Below are 24357 nucleotides of genomic sequence, written 5' to 3'. Positions count from 1 at the left end.
CCTGTAGTGCTTAGGTGTCTCCTTCCACAGCCACGCCTAGGTAAGAAAAGAGTTCCTGCTTTCCAGAAGAGTTCCAGTGTTCTGAACCTAGGGAGTGGCTCCTGCCCCACCCAACAGGAAAAGTAGTCCCAAACAGAAGAGGATCAGGGGATCAACTGGCAGGTAAGTAAGCAGCATGGTCTGCTGCAGGTAAGTCCACCCAAGCATTATGAGCCCGGCGCTTCCAGCGCTGGGACTGGGCATCTTTATGAGCCTGGTGCCACTGGCGCCAGGACAGGGTCCAAAAGGTCCCAATTGGGACTGGCTGGCACTCGGAACCGGGGTTATGGGTCTGCTTCCAAGGGAGTCGGGCAAGTCCTGATCTTTTGGAAGCAGAGATCATGACAGCACCCCACCTCAAGGCCCCTCCCAAACCGGGCTTTTCCAGGGGTTTGGGCTTGTTAGGAAATGTTCGATGAAATCTTTTGATTAGACGAGGCGCGTGGACATATTCTGCAGGTTCCCAGGATCTTTCTTGGGGACCGTAGCCTTTCCAGTCAATCAGGTAAAATAGTTTAGATTTGGAGATCTTGGAATCCAGGATGCTTTTGACTTCAAACTCGAGTTCTCCATCAACTAGAATAGGTTTTGGAGATGTAGTTAGTCGGGTTTGAGGTTGCACGGGTTTTAATAGAGAGACGTGGAAGACCGGATGTATCTTCATGTGAGGGGGCAAGTCCAACTTGACCGCTACTGGATTTACTATGGTAGTGATGGAATAGGGACCAAGGTATCTTGGGTTGAATGTGCGTGGTCCTTTTAGAGGTAGATATTTGGTGGATAACCAGACTTGATCTCCTACTTGATATTGGGGGGCTTCCTTCCGATGTTGGTCTGCTCCTTTCTTGTATTGTTCTTTAGCCCTTTGAAGGTGAGAAACGGCTTCCTTAAAGGCTTGGGTGATTGTAGAATGCAGGTGGTCTACTGCTGGTGTTCCAAGATCTTGGAGTGGATCCAACTCCGAGGTTCGAGGGTGACTACCGTATAACAGAAAAAACGGGGTCTTCCCAGTTCCCGAGTGGACAGAGTTATTGTAGGCATATTCGGCTATCCAAAGGATATCTTTCCAAGTTCTTTCAGTTTGTTGTAGCATGCAGCGCAAATACTGTTCCAGAGTTTGATTGGTCCTCTCGGTTTGTCCGTCGGTTTGAGGGTGGTGGCTGGTCGAAGGTCTCACATCAATTTGAGCCGATCGACAGCAACTTCGCCAAAAATGAGAAATAAATTGACTACCTCGATCCGAAATTAGAACTGAAGGAAAACCGTGCAGTCGGACGATGTTTTCGAGAAATTCTCGGGCCAGAGTTGCTGCTGTTGGTAAGCCTTTGAGTGGAATGAAATGCGCCATCTTGGAGAATAGGTCCACGATTACTAGGATCGTATTGTATCCGGAGCATGGAGGTAGATCGGTGATGAAGTCCATAGAAAGCGTATGCCAAGGGCGAGACGGGATGTCAATAGGGCGTAAGAGGCTGGCTGGTTTTTCCTTTTGACTCTTGTTTTGGGCGCATACTCCACAGGACATTATAAAGTCTCTGATATCTTTTTTCCAAGACGGCCACCAGAAGTAGCGCTTGATCTTTTCCAAGGTCTTGGTCATACCGGGATGTCCTTCCATTAAAGAATCGTGATAACAAGAGATTACCTTTTTCTGTAAATCTGTGCTGGGCAGGTATAACCGTTCTTGGAAATATAATAGGTTGTCCTTCACCGTAAAGTCCTTTCCCTGCAGATGCCAATTCTGTATGTCTGCTGGAGTTACCAGTAGCCTGGCTTTATCCTTAACTTCCTCTATGGATTGTGTGGCGATTACACCTAGAATTCTTTGTTCGGGAATGATAAGTACAGGTTTAGGATTGATCAAATTTTCTTCCACTCCCATCCGAGAAAGGGCATCAGCTTTACCGTTTTTTGTACCAGGTCGATAGGTAATTATGAAGTCAAACTCGGCAAAGAATAGTGCCCAACGGAGTTGCCTAGAGGATTGAGCTTTTGCGGTTTTCAAATATTGCAGGTTTCGGTGATCTATAATCACAGTAACGGTGTGTCGGGCCCCCAGAAGATAATGCCGCCAAGCCTTAAAGGCGGACTTGATAGCTAGAAGTTCCTTATCAGTAATAGTGTAATTGATTTCAGGAGGCGAGAATTTGCGGGACCAAAATGCCACGGGATGCAACTGATTGGTTACTGGGTCCTTTTGTGATAGAACTGCCCCCATGGCAAGGCTCGAAGCATCAGTTTCAACGATGTAGGGGAGTTCTGGGCGAGGATGTTTTAAGATCGGTGCAGAGATAAATCTAGTCTTCAAATCCTGGAAAGCTTGTTCCGCCTCGGTAGACTAATCAAAACATTTGTTTTTCTTTAACAAGGCGGTGATGGGCTGGACTATTCGAGAGAATTCGGGGATAAACCTGCGGTAAAAGTTAGCGAAGCCAAACATGCTTTGAACACCTTTTACGGAGGATGTCGATGGCCATTTGAGAATTGCATCGACCTTCTTTGAATCCATACGCACTCCGCTAGGTGATAATATGAATCCCAAGAATTCAACTTCAGTCACGTTGAAAACACAGTTTTCCAACTTAGCGAAAAGTTTGTGTTGCCGCAATCTCTCGAGGACCATTTTCACGTGTTTCCGATGTTCAGTTTCCGATGAAGAATAAACGAGGATGTCGTCAATGTAAACAACAACACACACATCTATGAGCTCTCTGAGGACATCGTTCATAAAATATTGAAAGGCGGCCAGGGCATTGCAAAGTCCGAAGGGCATGACCTGATATTCAAATAGCCCATACTTGGTGCGGAAGGCCGTCTTCCATTCATCGCCCTCTTTTACTCGTACCAAGTGGTAGGCTCCTCTAAGATCCAGCTTTGTATATATGCATGCTTTTCTGACTTGGTCCAGGAGTTCAGGGATCAAAGGTAACGGATATCTATTTTTAACGGTGATCTGGTTCAGGGCGCGATAATCTATACAAGTTCTAAGGTCCCCTTCTTTTTTTGGAACGAAGAACAAAGCTGAGGAAGCAGGGGACTTGGAAGGGCGAATAAACCCATTCGCTAGGTATTGATCCAGGTATTGTCGGAGGTGAAGATTCTCAGGCTCGGTGAGGGCATAAATTCTACTACAAGGAGGAGTAGATCCGGGTATCAGGTCTATCTGGCAGTCATAAGACCTATGAGGAGGTAGAGAGTTAGCCTGATCCTTCCGGAAAACATCTTGGAATTCTAGGTATTCAGGAGGTAACTGGGGAGCCTCCGAGGAAATTGCTGCCAGTGCAACACCAGGTCGAGGGTGACAAGTAGAGACACATTCTGGAAACTGAACCGTTCTTGCTCGCCAATCGATCTGAGGATTGTGCTTCTCTAACCAAGGAATTCCTAGAATAATCTGGAACTGAGGGGCCTTGATCACATCGAACACGATCTTCTCATGGTGTCCATCTTGACTTACTAGCGTCACTTCTTGGGTGGTATGCGTTACTGGTCCGGAGGCTATCTCCGTACCATCCACCGTAGTAATGACGTCCTTTACAGCCTTTGGACAAAGAGTCAGATTCATCCTCAAAACCATTTCATGATCCACATAATTGCGATGGCACAGCTGTCGACGTAAGCTTCAATCGCATGTAATCGATCCGGATGTTCAGGGCTAATGAGGACCATAGGTATCACGAAATGCGAGGTCACGGAACTGGTTTTAACGCTCGGCAAGAGGACCTCTATTCTTGTCGGGCGAGGTCGTTTCCCTGCTCAGAGTTTGTGACCCTGGTAACTGCAGCTCCTACTGCCTTCTTGGCTGGGTTCACCGGACAGTCTCGAAGAAAGTGCCCCGAGTTTCCGCAATAGAGGCATAATTGCAGCTGTTTTCTCCTTTCCCGCTCCTTTTGTGTTAGTGGTCCTTTCAGGCCCCCTATTTGCATGGGTTCCCCGGAGTCTACCCCTTTGGTAGGAGTTGGTGCGAAGGGTTCCACGACCAGACTCAAGAACAAATGGGAGGAGGATATGAACCTAGAAATTGATTCAGAATTATGGTCTAAGATGTGTAAGGGAACCTCTGTGGTGTCAATTGCCTCCCAGTATAAGCTGCATGCAACTAAACTTCTTCACAGGTGGCAATACGACCCACATAGGCTGTCCAAGATGTTTCAACCATGAGCCCCATATGCCTTCGCCAATGTGATAACAGTGCAGACTATTGGCACATGTGGTGGGGGTGTTCCTCGAATAAGAATGTACTGGGATGATGTCCTAGGTTGGATCAGGGATACAGAAGGGATCGAACATGACTGTGCACCTCTTTTTGTGTTATTTGGGTTGGAAAAAAATGAAGACGATTATGCGAGGGTGACAGGCTTGATTGGCCTCCTACTATTGGTGGCACAGGCATGTATAGTGATTAAATGGAAAGCAGTTGCATCCCCAAGCAAAAAAGAGTGGGTAAATGCCTCTACCTGTAATGCTCACCTGATTCCCGCAGAGGCGCCGGTCTTGACTGGGTGAATGCCGTATCTTCAAAGGTGATGTGTAACACACGGTTGGCTCTTTGGGCTGGACCTCTGTGCACTGTATGTCTGACTCGAAGAGTAAGATGTCTGCAGATAGAAAATATGGGATTAATGAACTGGGGTTATTGGGTGCCTCTCTCCTCTTCCCTTTCTCTTCTCCTGTAGAACCCCAAAGGTTAACGCCCTCACCTTAGGTAAGTGAACGCCGAGCTCTCCATCTGCCTCGGGGCAGGGTGCCGTAACCAGTTTCTTCACTGGATAAGGGTGCAGGCCTCTTGACCTCAGAGGACTGCTGTCCGTCGTTAACTGCACGAACGGTAAGTTCTGGACTCTTCAAATGTCTTAAAAGTCTTTTGTAATGATATCCCTTGTTTTGCAGGGTTCCGGCGATGGCGGATGGCGGGCTGATGAGAGTTGAGGATCGAACCCGCGTGAGGAATAGAAGCGCCTGGAAGCACGTAAGTAAGCGCTTGTAGCCTGCTTCACGATGCGCACTAACTGTCCCTTTTATCTTGCAGGTACAAGTTTGGAGCTTTAGAGAAGCTGAAGGGTGCTGGAATACCCACTGGATTTGGCGTGGGAAGGAGTAATGGCACGTGAGTAATAAAGTTGCCCAATGTCTTTAAACGCACCTTCTTTTGTCTTTCAGATGCGGGATGCAGCGCCGAAGGCCTCCGGAGCGTGCGAAGAGCTGGTAAGCTTTTGTCTTTCAGATGCCGGAATGCAGTGCGAAGACCTCCGGAGCATGCAAAGAGTATTTAAGCCTTTGTCTTTCAGATGCCAGAATGCAGCGCGAGGCTTTGGTGACAGCCGATGGACCAGGTAAGAGATGCGCTGCCACTGAAGACCGTAGTGCTAACCTGTTCTTTCTTTGTCTTGAAGACTGGATTCCAGGATGGTAAGCCTTTGTTCCCTTAGGCCCAGGATCAGAAGCAGAAGACACGATGAGCGTTCTGCTGCAGAGAATGCAGAATAACGCAAAGCAAGATTCATCCATCGGGTGTGGTTTAAATAGCCTCCTGTAGTGCTTAGGTGTCTCCTTCCACAGCCACGCCTAGGTAAGAAAAAAGTTCCTGCTTTCCAGAAGAGTTCCAGTGTTCTGAACCTAGGGAGTGGCTCCTGCCCCACCCAACAGGAAAAGTAGTCCCAAACAGAAGAGGATCAGGGGATCAACTGGCAGGTAAGTAAGCAGCATGGTCTGCTGCAGGTAAGTCCACCCGAGCATTATGAGCCCGGCGCTTCCAGCGCTGGGACTGGGCATCTTTATGAGCCTGGTGCCACTGGCGCCAGGACAGGGTCCAAAAGGTCCCAATTGGGACTGGCTGGCACTCGGAACCGGGGTTATGGGTCTGCTTCCAAGGGAGTCGGGCAAGTCCTGATCTTTTGGAAGCAGAGATCATGACAGCACCCCCCCTCAAGGCCCCTCCCAAACCGGGCTTTTCCAGGGGTTTGGGCTTGTTAGGAAATGTTCGATGAAATCTTTTGATTAGACGAGGCGCGTGGACATATTCTGCAGGTTCCCAGGATCTTTCTTGGGGACCGTAGCCTTTCCAGTCAATCAGGTAAAATAGTTTAGATTTGGAGATCTTGGAATCCAGGATGCTTTTGACTTCAAACTCGAGTTCTCCATCAACTAGAATAGGTTTTGGAGATGTAGTTAGTCGGGTTTGAGGTTGCACGGGTTTTAATAGAGAGACGTGGAAGACCGGATGTATCTTCATGTGAGGGGGCAAGTCCAACTTGACCGCTACTGGATTTACTATGGTAGTGATGGAATAGGGACCAAGGTATCTTGGGTTGAATGTGCGTGGTCCTTTTAGAGGTAGATATTTGGTGGATAACCAGACTTGATCTCCTACTTGATATTGGGGGGCTTCCTTCCGATGTTGGTCTGCTCCTTTCTTGTATTGTTCTTTAGCCCTTTGAAGGTGAGAAACGGCTTCCTTAAAGGCTTGGGTGATTGTAGAATGCAGGTGGTCTACTGCTGGTGTTCCAAGATCTTGGAGTGGATCCAACTCCGAGGTTCGAGGGTGACTACCGTATAACAGAAAAAACGGGGTCTTCCCAGTTCCCGAGTGGACAGAGTTATTGTAGGCATATTCGGCTATCCAAAGGATATCTTTCCAAGTTTTTTCAGTTTGTTGTAGCATGCAGCGCAAATACTGTTCTAGAGTTTGATTGGTCCTCTCGGTTTGTCCGTCGGTTTGAGGGTGGTGGCTGGTCGAAAGTCTCACATCAATTTGAGCCGACCGACAGCAACTTCGCCAAAAATGAGAAATAAATTGACTACCTCGATCCGAAATTAGAACTGAAGGAAAACCGTGCAGTCGGACGATGTTTTCGAGAAATTCTCGGGCCAGAGTTGCTGCTGTTGGTAAGCCTTTGAGTGGAATGAAATGCGCCATCTTGGAGAATAGGTCCACGATTACTAGGATCGTATTGTATCCGGAGCATGGAGGTAGATCGGTGATGAAGTCCATAGAAAGCGTATGCCAAGGGCGAGGCGGGATGTCAATAGGGCGTAAGAGGCTGGCTGGTTTTTCCTTTTGACTCTTGTTTTGGGCGCATACTTCACAGGACATTATAAAGTCTCTGATATCTTTTTTCCAAGACGGCCACCAGAAGTAGCGCTTGATCTTTTCCGAGGTCTTGGTCATACCGGGATGTCCTTCCATTAAAGAATCGTGATAACAAGAGATTACCTTTTTCTGTAAATCTGTGCTGGGCAGGTATAACCGTTCTTGGAAATATAATAGGTTGTCCTTCACCGTAAAGTCCTTTCCCTGCAGATGCCAATTCGGTATGTCTGCTGAAGTTACCAGTAGCCTGGCTTTATCCTTAATTTCCTCTATGGATTGTGTGGCGATTACACCTAGAATTCTTTGTTCGGGAATGATAGGTACAGGTTTAGGATTGATCAAATTTTCTTCCACTCCCATCCGAGAAAGGGCATCAGCTTTACCGTTTTTTGTACCAGGTCGATAGGTAATTATGAAGTCAAACTCGGCAAAGAATAGTGCCCAACGGAGTTGCCTAGAGGATTGAGCTTTTGCGGTTTTCAAATATTGCAGGTTTCGGTGATCTGTAATCACAGTAACGGTGTGTCGGGCCCCCAGAAGATAATGCCGCCAAGCCTTAAAGGCAGACTTGATAGCTAGAAGTTCCTTATCAGTAATAGTGTAATTGATTTCAGGAGGCGAGAATTTGCGGGACCAAAATGCCACGGGATGCAACTGATTGGTTACTGGGTTCTTTTGTGATAGAACTGCCCCCATGGCAAGGCTCGAAGCATCAGTTTCAACGATGTAGGGGAGTTCTGGGCGAGGATGTTTTAAGATCGGTGCAGAGATAAATCTAGTCTTCAAATCCTGGAAAGCTTGTTCCGCCTCGGTAGACCATTCAAAACGTTTGTTTTTCTTTAACAAGGCGGTGATGGGCTGGACTATTCGAGAGAATTCGGGGATAAACCTGCGGTAAAAGTTAGCGAAGCCAAACATGCTTTGAACACCTTTTACGGAGGATGTCGATGGCCATTTGAGAATTGCATCGACCTTCTTTGAATCCATACGCACTCCGCTAGGTGATAATATGAATCCCAAGAATTCAACTTCAGTCACGTTGAAAACACAGTTTTCCAACTTAGCGAAAAGTTTGTGTTGCCGCAATCTCTCGAGGACCATTTTCACGTGTTTCCGATGTTCAGTTTCCGATGAAGAATAAACGAGGATGTCGTCAATGTAAACAACAACACACACATCTATGAGCTCTCTGAGGACATCGTTCATAAAATATTGAAAGGCGGCCAGGGCATTGCAAAGTCCGAAGGGCATGACCTGATATTCAAATAGCCCATACTTGGTGCGGAAGGCCGTCTTCCATTCATCGCCCTCTTTTACTCGTACCAAGTGGTAGGCTCCTCTAAGATCCTGCTTTGTATATATGCATGCTTTTCTGACTTGGTCCAGGAGTTCAGGGATCAAAGGTAACGGATATCTATTTTTAACGGTGATCTGGTTCAGGGCGCGATAATCTATACAAGTTCTAAGGTCCCCTTCTTTTTTTGGAACGAAGAACAAAGCTGAGGAAGCAGGGGACTTGGAAGGGCGAATAAACCCATTCGCTAGGTATTGATCCAGGTATTGTCGGAGGTGAAGATTCTCAGGCTCGGTGAGGGCATAAATTCTACTACAAGGAGGAGTAGATCCAGGTATCAGGTCTATCTGGCAGTCATAAGACCTATGAGGAGGTAGAGAGTTAGCCTGATCCTTCCGGAAAACATCTTGGAATTCTAGGTATTCAGGAGGTAACTGGGGAGCCTCCGAGGAAATTGCTGCCAGTGCAACACCAGGTCGAGGGTGACAAGTAGAGACACATTCTGGAAACTGAACCGTTCTTGCTCGCCAATCGATCTGAGGATTGTGCTTCTCTAACCAAGGAATTCCTAGAATAATCTGGAACTGAGGGGCCTTGATCACATCGAACACGATCTTCTCATGGTGTCCATCTTGACTTACTAGCGTCACTTCTTGGGTGGTATGCGTTACTGGTCCGGAGGCTATCTCCGTACCATCCACCGTAGTAATGACGTCCTTTACAGCCTTTGGACAAAGAGTCAGATTCATCCTCAAAACCATTTCATGATCCACATAATTGCCGATGGCACCGCTGTCGACGTAAGCTTCAATCGCATGTAATCGATCCGGATGTTCAGGGCTAATGAGGACCATAAGTATCACGAAATGCGAGTGTCAGGGGCTCAGGTAGGCAGAGACAAGGACAGGCTAGGCGCAGGGGTGTTGTGGGTACTGTTATGGGCACTGGTGGGGAGAGACAAACCAAGATGCAACCATACAAAAGGCTGCTTTGCCCCATGTGCAGGAGAAAAAGGCTAAAGACTTCATTTCCCAGCAGCCGGCGCCAAAGGACTACAATCCCCAGCATGCCCAGGGACGATTCGGACCAATCAGCGACCAGGAAGGGCGCGGCCGCCTCATCGCGCATGCGCAGAGCCCCGAACACGAGGCTTGCGCTCGAGACTCCATGCCGACAAGACGTGTGGACCGGAGCTCCAGCAAAACTACACGCGAGAGGCCCAGCCCCACCCGAGCAGCAGCCCGGCCCCTCGCCCACACGAGATAAGTACTCCTCTTTGCTGAGGGCCCAAAGGGATCGAGGGGGAAGTGCAGGGGGCGATCGCTTACCACCCCAGAGCTCCTGCACCGCTACGAAAAGCTAAGTGTTTTTAACTTAGGTGCTCAATGTGCCGGCGGCATTCTTTTGGGATATATTAACCCGTGCACGGGTGATTTGTCATTTGGAGTGTTTCCGCCTCTTGGAGACCATAGCAGGCCCGTGAGGCGAAAACACAGTACCGGAGATACCTACCGCAGTTTTGGGGCACAAATCGTTCACGAGGGTCTGCAGGAAGACCGCTTGTGCATTTTAACGTGTTTGCAGGGATCTGCAAGAAGATCGCTTGCGTAGCATAGTGCAATAGCACTATACAGGTCTTGAGGGGGGCATTAGAGAGTGTGTCAGTGTGAGTGAGGCTGCATGAGGTGAATGCAGACAATAACAGAGGGCATGATCTAATGCTTGTTACTTTCTTTTAGCTTGGACCTTTCGAACACAACCCTTCAGACGTACCAAGGACGTGACCGCTCTTCATGGACAGCACACAGAAGACCAGAGCTAAGTTGCATGCTAACTCCTGTACTGATCCAATGACATAGGGTTAGGCAGAGTAAAAATGTTCTTATGTGCAAATTGGTGCTTATGTGCAAGTAGTTAGTAAGGGCTGAGGACACCAGAACAAAAGTGTGCAGCGACCGAACTTTCCCTGTAAAACACCCCTTTCCCAACCATAACCTCTACCTCACCCTCAATCCGGTTTACCTAATTCCCCCTACCTATCCAATCATCGAGACCCCTAACCCTCCTTCCCTGCTCTGGTCCAGGAAACCCGTGTAAGCTCCGACTTGCGGGCTCCACGACCAAAGTGGGGGTGGTTGGTACTACGTCGCTCCTGCGCCTTGGATCCTGGACTTTGTGACAGCGAGGTCACGGAACTGGTTTTAACGCTCGGCAAGAGGACCTCTATTCTTGTCGGGCGAGGTCGTTTCCCTGCTCCGAGTTTGTAACCCTGGTAACTGCAGCTCCTACTGCCTTCTTGGCTGGTTTCACCGGACAGTCTCGAAGAAAGTGCCCCGAGTTTCCGCAATAGAGGCATAATTGCAGCTGTTTTCTCCTTTCCCGCTCCTTTTGTGTTAGTGGTCCTTTCAGGCCCCCTATTTGCATGGGTTCCCCGGAGTCTACCCCTTTGGTAGGAGTTGGTGGTTTGGAAAATACTCGAGCATCAAACTTGGAACGATCGGCCTTCCTGTTCTGCAGTCTGTGGTCAATTTGAACGACTAAGTCAATATAGTCCGAACAGTCTTGCGGGGGATTCACTACTTGGGCTAACACATCTTTGAGCTCTCCACGTAGACCTCTATAAAACAGCGTAATCCTTTTGTCCTCAGGCCATCGAGTTTCCACTATCAGTCTGTTGAAAGACGCAATATAAGCCAAAAGGTCTTGATTACCCTGTCGCAATGAAAGGAGCTCATTGTCCAAGGCCTGCCCCTGTGAATGTCTTGCAAACAGTTTTTCCATACTGAGCTGAAAAGCTTGAAAATCATGGAGAACCGGATCATCTTGATTAACTAGAGGGATCGACCAGTCTGCTGCATTGCCACTAAGGTACGAAAGCACGAAAGCTACCTTAGCTTGATCAGTTGGAAAGGCTGCTGGCCGGCATAAGAAGTGCAACCGGCACTGATTAATAAATACTGAAAACCTCTTTGGGTCACCAGAAAATCGTTCGGGCGGAGCCAGAGGTACATTCCCAGGTAGGTTGATCTGCACTGGGTTCGTAGAGGATGTTGAAGGAAGATTTGCCCCTGATGCGGGTAACGGAGTTTGTCCGGCTTGTGACTGTACCAATTGTCTAGCGAGATCGTCTGTTCGCTCCTTGGAAATAATCAGTTCCCTTCTTAGAGCATTCGTTTCCTGACGGGCTGAATGCACTTCTGCTCTTAGTTCCCCAAGTAACTGGGCTAGCTGGTCGGTATCTGAGGTTTCCATAGCGCCTGGGTGGGAGTTTTGCGGTAGGCTTTGCGTTCTGTAACGCTCACCTGATTCCCGCAGAGGCGCCGGTCTTGACTGGGTGAATGCCGTATCTTCAAAGGTGATGTGTAACACACGGTTGGCTCTTTGGGCTGGACCTCTGTGCACTGTATGTCTGACTCGAAGAGTAAGATGTCTGCAGATAGAAAATATGGGATTAATGAACTGGGGTTATTGGGTGCCTCTCTCCTCTTCCCTTTCTCTTCTCCTGTAGAACCCCAAAGGTTAACGCCCTCACCTTAGGTAAGTGAACGCCGAGCTCTCCATCTGCCTCGGGGCAGGGTGCCGTAACCAGTTTCTTCACTGGATAAGGGTGCAGGCCTCTTGACCTCAGAGGACTGCTGTCCGTCGTTAACTGCACGAACGGTAAGTTCTGGGCACTTCAAATGTCTTAAAAGTCTTTTGTAATGATATCCCTTGTTTTGCAGGGTTCCGGCGATGGCGGATGGCGGGCTGATGAGAGTTGAGGATCGAACCCGCGTGAGGAATAGAAGCGCCTGGAAGCACGTAAGTAAGCGCTTGTAGCCTGCTTCACGATGCGCACTAACTGTCCCTTTTATCTTGCAGGTACAAGTTCGGAGCTTTAGAGAAGCTGAAGGGTGCTGGAATACCCACTGGATTTGGCGTGGGAAGGAGTAATGGCACGTGAGTAATAAAGTTGCCCAATGTCTTTAAACGCACCTTCTTTTGTCTTTCAGATGCGGGATGCAGCGCCGAAGGCCTCCGGAGCGTGCGAAGAGCTGGTAAGCTTTTGTCTTTCAGATGCCGGAATGCAGTGCGAAGACCTCCGGAGCATGCGAAGAGTAGGCAAGCCTTTGTCTTTCAGATGCCGGAATGCAGCGCGAGGCGTTGGTGACAGCCGATGGACCAGGTAAGAGATGCGCTGCCACTGAAGACCGTAGTGCTAACCTGTTCTTTCTTTGTCTTTACAGGTGCTGCTGAAGACTGGATTCTAGGATGGTAAGCCTTTGTTCCCTTAGGCCCAGGATCAGAAGCAGAAGACACGATGAGCGTTCTGCTGCAGAGAATGCAGAATAACGCAAAGCAAGATTCATCCATCTGGTGTGGTTTAAATAGCCTCCTGTAGTGCTTAGGTGTCTCCTTCCACAGCCACGCCTAGGTAAGAAAAGAGTTCCTGCTTTCCAGAAGAGTTCCAGTGTTCTGAACCTAGGGAGTGGCTCCTGCCCCACCCAACAGGAAAAGTAGTCCCAAACAGAAGAGGATCAGGGGATCAACTGGCAGGTAAGTAAGCAGCATGGTCTGCTGCAGGTAAGTCCGCCCAAGCATTATGAGCCCGGCGCTTCCAGCGCTGGGACTGGGCATCTTTATGAGCCTGGTGCCACTGGCGCCAGGACAGGGTCCAAAAGGTCCCAATTGGGACTGGCTGGCACTCGGAACCGGGGTTATGGGTCTGCTTCCAAGGGAGTCGGGCAAGTCCTGATCTTTTGGAAGCAGAGATCATGACACTACCAGCATTTGCTTAATGGAGAGGATTACCACCGCTCTACATGGAAGATCCACCCAATATGAAACATTATGAAATGACTTAATTGACAAGTATGTAACCCACCGCGCTAACCCATTATGTGAAACAAATTCCTAACACAAATACGTTACAACGCATACGATTCAGGAACGGGCACACTGGGCACGAATGAGAAAGCGCACTGGAGAGTATCTTTGACTGCCATTCATTAACCTTTGTGTGAATAAGTGACCCAAATCTGGTTATGAGAGATAATTTGCTGAGAAAGGCCTATCAGTGGACTCAGTTTGAACGTAACACTGTTCCTGGAAGTGTGGCGGGAGGGAGAGGGGAGAATTGGTTATAAGAAAGGGTACTAACGTGTGGCAAAGGGAGGGTATGATGGTCCTCCTCTCTTTGTTTTGATAACCATGAAGTGGAAAATACCTGTACGTTGTTTAATCTGTCATGTGAAGATGAAGTGTGAGTGAATTCCAGCTTTTCACAGCGGCCACTGACAAAGTGCGTCCTCCAACCCGGGAAAGCCATACATGAGGAACACCAATCTTAAACAAATTCAGAGTGCAAAGCGGCCCATTGGGGACATACAGACATAACTTACTCTGCAGATATTCAGCCCCCGGCCATACAAGGCCTGGGGGAAAATACATAATGATTTGAACTGTACCCCCTGCACCTCCAAAGGCAGCCAGTGAAGCTGCTGCAAGCCTGGAGACATAGAGATACAGTAAGGTTTTTGGGCCACTAGCCTGGCTGCTGCATTTTGGAGCACTTGGAGGTGATAAATCAGGAAAAGTGCCTGCGCTATATATAGAGAGTTACAATAGTCAAGGGTACTCAGGACGAGTGCAGCAACCACTGGTATGCAGAACTGAACATGCAGAAAACCAAGCAGCTGCAGCAGATCCCATAGTTTGTAATGCCCTGACTGGCACACAGAAGCAATCCAAGGAGAGTGATGACCTTTACAAACTGTACTGGCGTATGACAGAGGCCAAGAGAAGTAGGCCAGAACACAAAGGTCCAAAGAGAAAAGGAATGGGGGGTCCAACCAATAGGATCTCACTCTTGTCACCATTAAGATTAAGCCCATTGCGGGCCATCCAGCAACCCACGTCCTCCAAGCACCCCTGTAGCTCAGATGCAGGATCAGGATGGAGAAGATCAAGATGCTAAATAATCCTGGTATCATCAGCATACAAGTATCATTGAAGGCAGAGGCAGTGGATGATTTCGAAAAGGGGCTGGATGTAAAAATTACACAACATATGGGACAAGGCCAAGCCCTGTGGGACTCCACAGGTAAGAGGAACAGATGTAGACTGAAATGGGTCAGGGACAGAGTTTGTGAATGGTCACCAAGAAAAGTCGAAAGCCAGGAGAGCACCTGTCCAGCTACACCCGCCCCAGCCAGCCAGGCCAACAGAAGGAAGTGGTTGACGGTATCAAAAGCCGCTGATAGATCTAAGAGTACCAAGTCCCCCACTGCACCCTGATCTGAGAGACACGCAAGATCATCCACCACAGAGACAAACATGCTCTTAGTGCCCTGACTGGGATGAAAGTCAGACTGGAAAGGGTCAAAGAAGGCAGATCATTCCAAGAATGAGCTAAGAAGAGGGGAGATCAGAGACTCAAATAATTTCATAAAGAACGTGAGTAATAGTTTATTTATTATTAATGTGTTACAGTTTATAAATAAACTTTTCACATAAAAACATAAATATATATGCATATTCCAATAACAAAAATGAAAATTCAAGATTACATATTCATAATACTCATAAACCTTACTAAAAACCATATCAAAATACATAAAAATTCAATACATTCATTCATAAAATCTACTCTAAAACATTCTCATCTCTACATCCATAAATATTTAGTCAACATCTCGTTCCATACACCTCTAGCTATGCACAAAGATATCCAAATACCTAAAATGCAATACATTCATTCATTTAAAATCTACTCTAAAACATTCTCCTCTGTACATCCATAAATATCTAGTCAACATTTCGTTCCCTATACCTCTAGCTATACACAAAGATAATTCAGAGCATTATACATGGCTCAGATGGATTTACCCAATAGTCTCTCAATCTCTAACCACACATTATACATTGCTATTAAGCATTTCAAGTTTGTGGAATTCAAGTTCCGCCACCAGAAAATGTCCTCCTTTATATGCTCCATATTATGCACATACTTCCCATAATGTCTGTGATAAGTATTTACCATCCTCGAGCAACAAGTCAAAACATGTAGCCCTGTCTCAGTTATTTCTTTGTCCTCACATAGTCTACAGCATCGCTCTTCATTCCTTAGTTTATTTATTACCCCAGTATTTTCTAATACTGGTAAATAATTAAGCCTAGTGAGTAGAATGAATCGTCGGAGTCTGATGCTTGGACATACATTTAAATACTGTTGAGGTTTTTTGTACGTGTATAAAATATACTTCACAAAGTGGTATTTTTTTAGTTGTTCTAAATGGGCATAGTTCTCTATCCAGTCAGCCAAGTCAATTTTCCTTGACAATGCAGATTTAGCTGCTGGGGAGAATATATCCTGGCGACAACTCCAGTTTATGGTGTGCAGAAAATGTTTAGTACTGGTTTTTAAAAGCGATCTCTTAGATTCCATGCGTAATTCTTGCCACAGAGAAACCAGCAGTTGATTACCAGAGGTACTATTAAGCTTCAAAAACAGTTCAGTCCTTTTCTTAATTACCATTGATTTCAAGGATAACAACCCCAGTTCGAGTCTGATAATGGCCATCGGGATACAGGTAGGGAGGCCTAGCACTTTTTTCCAAAATTTACCCTCCACCACATGTAGCCACTTAAGATACATTTTTTGAAGAGCCTCAAGGCCATATGTCATCATAGGGGTGAAAATCTGCTGGAACAATAGCCGCGCCGCACAAATGCTAAATCCCCCATGGGTCAGAATAAAACGATAAACTAATGCTGTGATTTGAGCTGCTCTAATTTTGCGTACTTGGATGCAGTGTAGATAGCCACTGGTCATCTCAAACTCAATGCCCATATATCTATAGGAAGGACTATAACAAATGACAGACTCTAAGACTTCCAGTCTTTTACGTGCAATCTTTTTGCTGGAGAAAACCATCTCTTGGGTCTTCTCCAAATTGATTTCCAGCTCGTTCTTTTTATTATATCCCCAAATTGCTTAAGCAGATCGTCGAAGACCACTAAATGTGTGATCAAGAATGACAAGATCGTCTGCGTAAGCCAGTACCGGGCATCTATCTGCCCCTATACGTGGAGCACAATTATGTACTTTGTCAAAAGCTAAGGGGAGATCATACACAATTAAATTGTATAACGTTGGTGCAGTAACGCATCCCTGTTTAACCCTTCGGTTCTGCTCCACTTGTGCTGTCATATTGCCTTGTGAATCAAGCTTTAGGCATACCGTATTATTGTCATGCAGACGTCTTAAATAGTAAAGAAGTCCTTGGGGGCAGCCAAGCATTTCTAGTTTAGCCCAAAGTAGTTCTCTGTGTACTCGGTCAAAAGGCGCTTTAAAGTCTACAAATAAGGCATAAATAGGGGGATTACCCTTTTTACTAGCATTCATACGCAAGGTATCTAAAATAAACAAGTTGTGCGAAGTGGAGTATCCCTGCCTGAAACCACTTTGGAAACGATAAAGAAGACCTCTCCGATCAATCCAGCTTTGAAGTTCTTTTAATAGGAAACTAGCACAAATTTTACTAGTGTAATCCAGCATGGACAATAGTCTATAATTTGCTGGCTCAAGCTTGTCTCCCTTTTTATGTATACGGATCAATATTGCCCTGCACCATGAGTCTGGGATTTTCCCTTCGCAAAAGACTTTTTCAAACAAAATCTTTAAGAGCTCCGCCCAGAACCTCGGATTGTTTTTCAGAGTGACATTAGCCAAACCGTTCGGCCCCGGTGCTCGGGATGATTTTAATTCTTTTATTTTATTAATAAGTTGGTCGACAGTAATCGAGAACGGAAGCACAGGGGGAATAATCTTCCTTATAGAACTACATTTCTCTCCCAACTCGATATTACGTTCTGACAAAAATCTTTCCCATTTCTGAGCGCCGATAGGATTAATCATGGAGGTTACCCTGTTACCCCGAGCATCCCCTAATATTGCCCATATATTACGAGTGTTCTTACTACATAACACCCGCACCGTTTCCTGCCATTGCTTGAGTTTATTTAAGTATCTTTTTTGCCTGATCCACGTTTTATACTTATTCTTAAGCGATCTACTCAGGATATGGAAGGACTGTATGTTGGGGCATGACTTCTTAGCTTTGCAAATTGCTGTTCTAAGGGATCTTTTAGCGTCCCTGATTTCCACATCATACCTGTTTACCTTAACTTGCTCAGACCAGACTGGTCCCACATTCGCAGAAGCATATGTTTGATAGAAAAGGCAGATATCCAGTTCTCGATATTATCTATAGTCATTTCCTGGAAAATAGCAATATCTGGCTGACTCGTGTCCGCTATATACAGGGCTGCTTTAGGAATGTTTTTCTCGGACCAGCTAATATGTGTGGCCGCATGATTTACCCTCAGAGTCCCCAGAGATTTGCAAGCATGTTTAGTCATGTACGGGGCAATTGTCAATGAGAGAGATGCATGGTCACTCCAATTATTATCTAAGAGCATAAAATCTCTAACAAGGAGAGCCAGTTCAGGGGTAACAAAAGTATAATCAAGAGTACTCTTACTTCTACCATTTCCCCAGGTTTCTTTGCCAGGATTATCACCCAAGGATCTCCAATTAATCATTTCCATGTCCCAGCTTTTAAAGAAACTCAACCATTGTAATCCCACCATATCAGTTTTCGTCTGACACATGTGGCTCTCAGCCCTTAAGAGAGGATTACTTGAGGACCATTTACCTCCCCCCATGTGACAATTAAAGTCTCCCATAATCGCAATCAGTTTGTTTCCCTGCTTTATAGACCATTTTATCATAGTCTCATGCATAGATTCTTGGATTGCTTCATTATAGACCGCACCAGGTGGGGAGTACAGAGTGATTAACAAGATGTTTTCTATATGATCCACAGACCACAATTCAAATTCCACTGCAACAAGAAATTCACCTGAGTTAATCTCAATCTGACAAGATTTAACGTTATGCTTAATTCCCACAATCAGTCCCCCATAAGGTATTCCCCGAGGTCCCTTATTAGCCATGGATTGATACACTGTGTATCCATTTAGTACAACTTGTGAGGTTAACCATGTTTCCTGTAAACAAAACAAGGGTACTTAGTTACTGTAGACAATGAGCCTCCTGCTTGAAAAAGATGGTTAAAACCCCTACAGTTCCAAGACATAATAGCAAAATTTCAGTCCTTAGTGAGGACCTCTGGTAATGCTTCCACCAGCCACTTCAGAACGTTCTGAATATCCTCTATCTGGGGAGATTTCTCTTTAATAACCAGGGGCGTAGTATTCTTATTCTTGGTCTCCGGCATCTTATTCCTAGGACAATTATGATCTTCCTTTTCAGGATCTGCGTCCAATTTCACGTCCACCTCAACTAAGTTATCTTTGTATGTTCTCATCAGTTGTATGGTAGATTGAAATTTACAATGGATAGCAGAGACGTTGGTATTCACACAAGTCAAAGGTTCAATAAATTCAAAATCCTCAGATCTTAAAACTCTCAATTGAGGAATTGAATGCAATCTAGTGAGGAATTCGGATCTCGTGAGCCAGTCAGATTCACTCTTTTGATAGAGGTTCTTAATGATACACATATTCCTCTTAATCCCTGCCTGGCCCATATCTGCCTCCTTCACTGTTAAATTGGCATTCTCTCTTGTGGGGGAGGTCAATGTAAGTAATAAAATAAGGTGGAAGTTAGCAGGACAGGTTGGATTAAGAGAGGTTTTCTTCAAGAGGAGGACCACCAATGTGTGCATCAAGTGCCAGGTATGGTGCCTGACTGACAAGAATGGTTCCTGGCCTGGGCCACCAAAGGGGCAATAGTAGGCATGAACTGTTTACAAATGGCCAGCGGGACAGAATCCAGTGCTGAAGCAGATTTTAACATAGATGTGGCCTCTAAAATGGAAAGACAGACCAAGATCTTGGCATCAAGGACTTTGAAGAGACAGAGGAGTACCTTTCTGCCCCTAAGTCTGAGAGCATAATCGTTTTGCGGATGGTCGCAATCTTCTCCGAGAAGAACCTCAAGAGGAAGTCACAAAGTTCCTGCAAGGGCACCACTGCTGTTTGAGCTGCAGTTCGAGAGGATAAGGATTGTATGACCTCAAATAGCTCCCTTGGTTTATTCAGGGTCACCTGCACCTTATTGGTGTAAAACCTACACTTAGCCTCCACTACTGCTTTGTGGAATACTGCGGTCTGATTGCAGATAAGACCCTCTCCACCTTCGCTCAGCCTGGCACCTCTTGAGGCGAAGGAGTCTTAGAGCTGCATCAAACAAGGTCTCTGATTCATCAGAGCGCTGTCTTTTCAGCTTTACTGGGACCAGGTGGTCTGCTGTATTTGTAAAAACCCAGTGTGAGTACTGTCAGGTTGACCACAGACAGGGCTTGACACTCTCCTACAATGGATTGAGCAACAGAAGCTGTATCAACAGACTTTCAATTCCTTTTTAATACTTGGGGACTTGGAGTAGCCTGAGGGGTGTATCAATCACTAGAGAAAAATGGATCACAAAGTGATCAGACCAATCAAGTTGAAATGCAGGAAGAACTGATGCTAACAAAGAAAACAAGATCAAGTGTTTTGCCCAGACAGTGAGTAGGGCCTGTCATGAGCTGGGGAAGTGTGAGATCATTCATCACTGCTAAAAACAGAATCAGGGGCTGGTCAGTACGAGAGTTGACCTGTAGATTAAAGTCTCCCAGAATCTGCAGATTGCTATATCGTTGGTGGAGATCAGCTTTCAGGTTTAGAAAACTACCAGAAAACAGGAATACTAGGCTGGGGGACAAGAAACTATGAAAACATGACAGGATAATGAAGGGTTAACTATTACATGAATTAAAAAAGCTTACATTTTTACCTCGTGCTCACAGGGGACATTATTTGTGGTAAAAGATATTTTAAAAACAAAAGCAATCCCACCCCCAGAAGTAGCTGTCGACGGGTCCAAACGAAGGATTTTATAGTTTGACGGAAATGCCTGCACCACAGCGGGACTGGAATGATCATGCAGCAAAGTTTCAGTTATGCATGCTATATCAGGGTACAATCCCCAAGCAGGTCGCAGAATAATGCAGCATGTGCCACCAAGGAGTGTGTATTAAGGAGAAGACAAAAAAGAAGGGCCTGGGAGAAAACAACCCGGCCACCTACAGGGAAGTGCCTAAAACACACTGGCCACACAGTGCCCACCAGGGCAGCTCCAACCAGCAGTTCATGGGACATCCCCACAGTACTGCAGCCAATAGTCTTAGAACTTCCCTCCTGTAGGCCTTCCGCAGCCCGGACGAGCACAGACAGGCTTGACTTTGGCACAACTCCAGCACAAATGGCCCTAACCTGCTGTGCTCATCCGCTGCATTGCTGAGCTGAATGCTGCCTAAATAGGCACATGATATCAGCCTAGCCTAGCCCCTCCCACTGCTCGGAGGAGAGCAAAGACAGACCGCAAAGTGTGTCCTGTCAGAGGGGGGTGGACAGGAGCCAGCAAGCCAGGTGCCTTCCAGACCAAGCGGTCTACAAGGAACCAAAAGTAAAATAAAACTGAAAAATGAAATAAATAAACCAAGTAACCTCACACTAAAGTAATACAATTAAATGAATGGTGTCCAGTCACCCGCCCGCTCGCCAACATGAGCTAAAAGGAAATCAAACAATGAGGTGGTCTAATAAATTAAAATCAATAGTGAATGTGTCTCTGAGCCAGTGGCCGTACCTGCGTGTAATTAACTGTAAATGCATGTGATTTGAGAATAAGACTTGTGAGTGCCTAGCCCCTCCCACTATCGAAGGAGAACAAAGACAAACTGCAAAGCATGTCCTGTCCAGGGGGGAACGGCAGGAGCTAGGAAACCTGGCAACTTCCAGACCAAGCGGTCTAGAAGGAACCAAAAGTAAAATAAAATCCAAAAATGAAATAAATAAACCAAGTAACTGCACATTAAAGTAATACCATTAAAATGATGGCTTCTAATCACCTGCCCTCTCGCCAACACGAGCTAAAAGGAAATCAAACAATGAAGCTGTCTCATAAATTAAAATCAGTAGTGAATGAGTCACTGAGCCAGTGCCCGTACCTGCGTGGCCTACTTCATTGATCTTCTACGTTCTAGAGAAATGTTATTTTGGCATGCTGTATGAACAGATCACAAAGGTGAATTTATGAGAGCCTTTTCGGGAATCTGTTGTACTTAAAACGTTGTAATAAAATAGGCTGAATTGCATGTTACGTACCAATATATAAAATAGACAAATGTGTGTGTTTTGATAAGCAATAAAGAATTTATAAAGTCTCCAAACATATGCTGAAATCAAAATTATTTATTTCGTTGTCCTGACTAGGGTCAATGTGATGATTTAGAGAGCTGACGTTAGGTTGTAGCTATCTATTTCACCTTCTAAGGGGGTGCATCCTATCTCTCATTGGTCACAAATTACCAACATTGGATTTATTTTATAAGGGAGCAGTTTAATGTCCTCCCTTTGAACGCTGTGACACATACATGTGGGAAAGGCCAGGAAAAAGTCATAATTCCTGCTGTATTTGCAAGGAAATAGAGACCCTGACCACTTTGCTATTTTATGCCCTGTATATTCAGATATCAGGAAGGGTTTTGCTGGGGATATTAAGAGAGCACGGTGTGAGACTTTTCAGACCAGGACTTTTGTTAGTATCTTCAGGTGTGAAGGTGGATTTTGCTTTTGCTTGCTAATTGGACAGGGCGTTGATGCAAAGGGGTAAATTGCTATCTGACCCAGAGAGAAATGTATACAGGTTTTAGTATATATATATATATATATATATATACATATATATATATTTATGGAATTCTGTGATGTATGGCTTTATTTAATCTTAAATAAATGCTGATGCTGATATTTAATGTATTAAACGAATATGTTCTTCATTTGAATTTATTTCCTAAAATATATAAAACTATCAATTATTATACACTTTGCAATGTTCTTTTCTAAGTTGATACTCATTGAACTGTCTCTTCATGCAAAAACTCAATAATATGTTATGTGTTATTAATTACTATGTGATTTCTTATTTATTTTCAAAAACTAATTTTAAATATAGTTATTGCTATTTTATACTAACTTCATTTCATTTTGCATGTATTACTGTATTTAAAATGTTTGTATTAATCTTCAATATTACTAACAATCAATATTTTTTAATTGAAAAAGTCATAAAAATGCATTATAATTGTATTTTTGATAAATTATGACTCTTTGTTCATTGAACTTTATTATTATTTCTTATCAGTATTGCTTTTTTACCATTGCAATTTTCATTGCTACCATTTGTTTTATTAATCTTGATTATTATTATTTCTGATAAATGTTCATTTTCGTTGCTAATGTAGGGTTAATAAATTACTACTTTTTTAATGAATCGTTTATATCTCTAAGAGCCTCATTACGACCCTTGCGGAATGGGTTTACGGGCACCGGTAATTGTGCCGGTGCCGGTAAACCCATTCCGCTCTATTATGAGGATTCCTCCCGGGTCCCGCAAGGGGACCAAGGAGCTAATAACGGGCTCATTATTAACGGCGCCATTATTAGCCCCATCGCCATTCCCACTGAGCCCTATGGGGGCTCAAATGGGAATGGGGAATGGTTTTGTGAATGAGGAATTACCGGGTCCTCCAAGGTTGGAATAAAACAGTAATTCCTCATTCACAGTCCACGGACCCAGACACGATTTTGGAGGCAGCCATGGCGCTAATAGCACCATGGCTACCTCCAAACTCATATATCTTAAGAATATTTGTTTTTTGTCCTGTTTTTATACTGCAATTTTATTTTCAGGAAATTAAATCAATAATAGGTCCATGGAAGATCTGTCTCTCTGTTTCTAGTACTTTAAGCGATTATTTTACTATATCAAAAAAACTGCTGATGCTAGGACAGCTGGACGAATGCCACACCACACATTCCAAGTGAGATGGGATCTTCTCAAACAAACAAGAAATCAACATATGATAGCCAATTTGAACTACCTCAATGCATCCCACCAAGCTATGAACATCGTACCATTCCAAGCAGCAATAAACACAGAAAAGGTCCAAAGAAAATACAAATAATTTGTCACACATTGTACACATAAAAAAAATCTTATCTCATCAATATTTGTTCTTTTAATCTTTGCTTCCTATTTCATATATTTAAATGGAAATTATATTTTGGCAATTTCACAAAAACAGAAATGTCCAATATTAGTAATAACATTCCTCACAGTGTACACAGTTAAACACTTGATTCTTGATGCATACCATTTGGATCAAGTACATACACCACACTTGTTCAACTCATTCTGACAATCTTAACATACAGATGTGTTTGTGCCATAGTCATGAGCTTGACACTGGCAGAGGGAACACAACCAGGTGAATTTGCTACCATTATTATCTTGAGTGCTAATTAATCACAGGTTGTTTTGACTTCTTGCTGAGTGGGTTGGGAGTGGAATAGCTTCCGACTCATATCCTCATTATTTTCAGCATGTACATTATCTAATCATTGTAAGCATTCAGCACATTCATTACTGCACGAATCAGAGAAAATATCACCTTAACCTACAAATTGACATTAACAAATGCCTGTATGTTTCGTGGCATTGTATAAACCCTGCGCACATGGGCATACTACTGTCAGTTTTGCTATTGGTTAGTTCATACTTGTAACACAAATGACTAATAGAAATCCTTGTTCATAATTCATAATGGGACATAAGTCTGGTCATTGGCCATGCTTTTCTAACTACCCCTTCAGCCCCCTTTTAAAGATTGTGAGAAACCTTTAACACCTTTGGGTTCCATAGAACTGAAGTCATGAATTATCAAAAATCTAATTTCAAAAAGTCACATAATTCCGGTATCCAGTGATAAAGTCAACTGGTTAAAATCTTGGAAATCAAGCACTTTCTCCAAATATTCTA

This window comes from Ambystoma mexicanum, chromosome 1q, assembly GCF_040938575.1.
Source record: "Ambystoma mexicanum isolate Mex_15411 chromosome 1q, UKY_AmexF1_1, whole genome shotgun sequence".
Classification (NCBI taxonomy): Eukaryota; Metazoa; Chordata; class Amphibia; order Caudata; family Ambystomatidae; genus Ambystoma; species Ambystoma mexicanum.
This window is presented reverse-complemented; position numbering follows the sequence as displayed.